Source organism: Benincasa hispida, chromosome 5 (assembly GCF_027475165.1).
Source record: "Benincasa hispida cultivar pf3 chromosome 5, pf3_genome.v1.1, whole genome shotgun sequence".
NCBI classification, from domain to species: Eukaryota; Viridiplantae; Streptophyta; class Magnoliopsida; order Cucurbitales; family Cucurbitaceae; genus Benincasa; species Benincasa hispida.
Window position 1 is genome coordinate 57,022,243 of NC_143482.1, and position 2,389 is coordinate 57,024,631.

Genomic DNA, 2,389 nt, shown 5'->3' on the forward strand with positions numbered 1-2,389 from the left:
CGCAACAGTCAGCCTCGGTGGCCTCTTTGCGGTCCAACAACTACAAGACATGATCATGACCTCCATAAGAGCTCAATATCGAGGGCCGGCCTAAACCTCCTTCATGTATTCCAAGCCATACACTTAGAGGATTGACAACCTAAGAATGCCTACTGGATATAATCCCCCAAAGTTCCAACAATTCGACAGAAAGGATAACCCAAAGCAACACATCGCCCACTTTGTAGAAACATGCAAAAATGCGGAAACAAGAGGAGATCTACTGGTCAAACAGTTCATCAGAACCCTCAAAGGGAACGCTTTTGACTGGTACACTGACTTAGAGTCTGAGGTGATTGACAGTTGAGAACAACTTGAAAGAGAATTCTTGAATTGCTTCTACAGCACCAAACACACCGTCAACATGATGGAGCTGACAAACTCCAAACAACGGAAAGAGGAACCAATCGTCAACTACATCAATCGATGGAGAGCTCTAAGTCTGGATTGCAAAGATCGACTCACTGAGTTGTTTGCTGTGGAAATGTGCACGCAGGGTATGCACTGGGAAATCCTCTACATCCTACAAGGGATAAAACCTCGTACGTTTGAGGAGTTTTGCAACACGCGCTCATGATATGAAACTGAGAATTGCCAATAGGGGAACTAAAGATTTCCTAGTCTCTGAAGGGAGAAAATACAAAAATGATGCCAAGGGCACTGAAAAGATCGTGGGTAGTGCCACAAAAGAATCTATGGTCGTTCATGTGACCCTGCTGAAATTTTCCTCCAAAGGAAAACAAACAAAATTTGAAAGAAGGCACAATGAGGGTGAAAAGCGTCGTCTAACTCTTAAAGAATTACAAGAGAAGATTTGTCTATTCCCTGACTCTGATGTGGCAGATATGTTGGAGCAACTACTAGAGAAGCAACTTATTCAGCTACCGAAATGCAAGCGAACGGAACAAGAAGGAAAAATAGATGATCCTAACTACTGCAAGTATCATCAGGTCATTAGTCACCCAGTTGAAAGGTGCTTCGTGCTGAAGGAACAAATTATGAAGTTGGCTCGTGAAAAGAAGATTGAGCTAGATTTGGGTGAAATAGCTCAGACAAATCACGCTACAGTAGGGGGGACTTCAAATGTTCCAATACTATCTGTGTCCCATGCTCAAAGACAAAGTCCGATCCAGTTTGGAGAATTCGAGCCTATAGTTGCTCGGTTCCAACAAGAGATTCAAACAACAAATTCCGAAAAGAAATATGAGCTTTTTGAAGATGACAACGAAGGGTGGATAGTAGTGACTCATTGAAAGAAAAGACAACCAAACTCCACCCAAAAAGAGTCGCGTTCCTATCGAAGCTATAGAAGAAGAAACAAGACTCATAAAAAGAAAGGCAAAAAGATGACACGGAAGCCTAAGCCTGCTAAGAAAGAAGACAAAGACTTCCCTCAATTCCGACGGCCGGCAACTTCGGCAAAATTTCTCCCAATAAGCTTTCTCAATAATCATCCAGAAAAAGTATTAGAAGTTATTGCATGTCACACTGTCGGCATAGTGGAAGTCGACAACAATCATATGACTGCTGAAGAAGTCAAAGACTTAGAAGAAATGAAGTAAAAAACTTCTGTCTTCGATCGTATTAAGCCTTCAAGTGCTCGATCTTCAGTTTTTCAAAGATTGAGTATGGCCACGGTAGGAGAAGAAGACCAATGTCCAACGACTACTTCTGCTCTAACTTCAACCTTCAAAAGGCTAAGTATATCCACATCAAAGAAAGATCAACCTCCAGCATCTGTTTTTTATCGTCTCAAGACAACAATCGATCAACGTAAAGGAAGGATGAAAATCTTGAAGCCAACGTCATTCCATGAAGAAAACAACGATGAAAAGATTCACAGTCGTGTCCCTTCACACATGAAGAGGAAATTTTCTGTTGACATAAGTACAGAAGGTTCCTTGATAGTGAAGCTAAAATTCATCATATTGACGAATCCTACAAATGAAGAGGATAATCAAAACCATGATGAAATAAGAGCTTCTGAAGTTTAAATGAAGAAGCTCTTCATCGTACGAGCCTAAACTGCGTGATGCTTCTAGCCCACATGAGCTTAAAATGTGAACGACCCAAAAAAAAAAAAAATTGTATGAACTACGTTATGACTTGATCCCTGTCATTATACAGGGTACGTAGGCAGCTTAAAGAGATTTAAGTTCAGTCACGTGATAAAAAAATAATAAAATAAATACATAGAGAAACATAAATTTAGAGGAGGCTACAAGACGCTAGAGAACATCACTGAAAAATGAAGAAAAAAAATAATACTTCCATTCAAGTTGTTTTAGCGTTACAATAGTCGAATCCAGTAGCTATGACTAAGAGTGCGCCTAATCCAATAGAACGAACA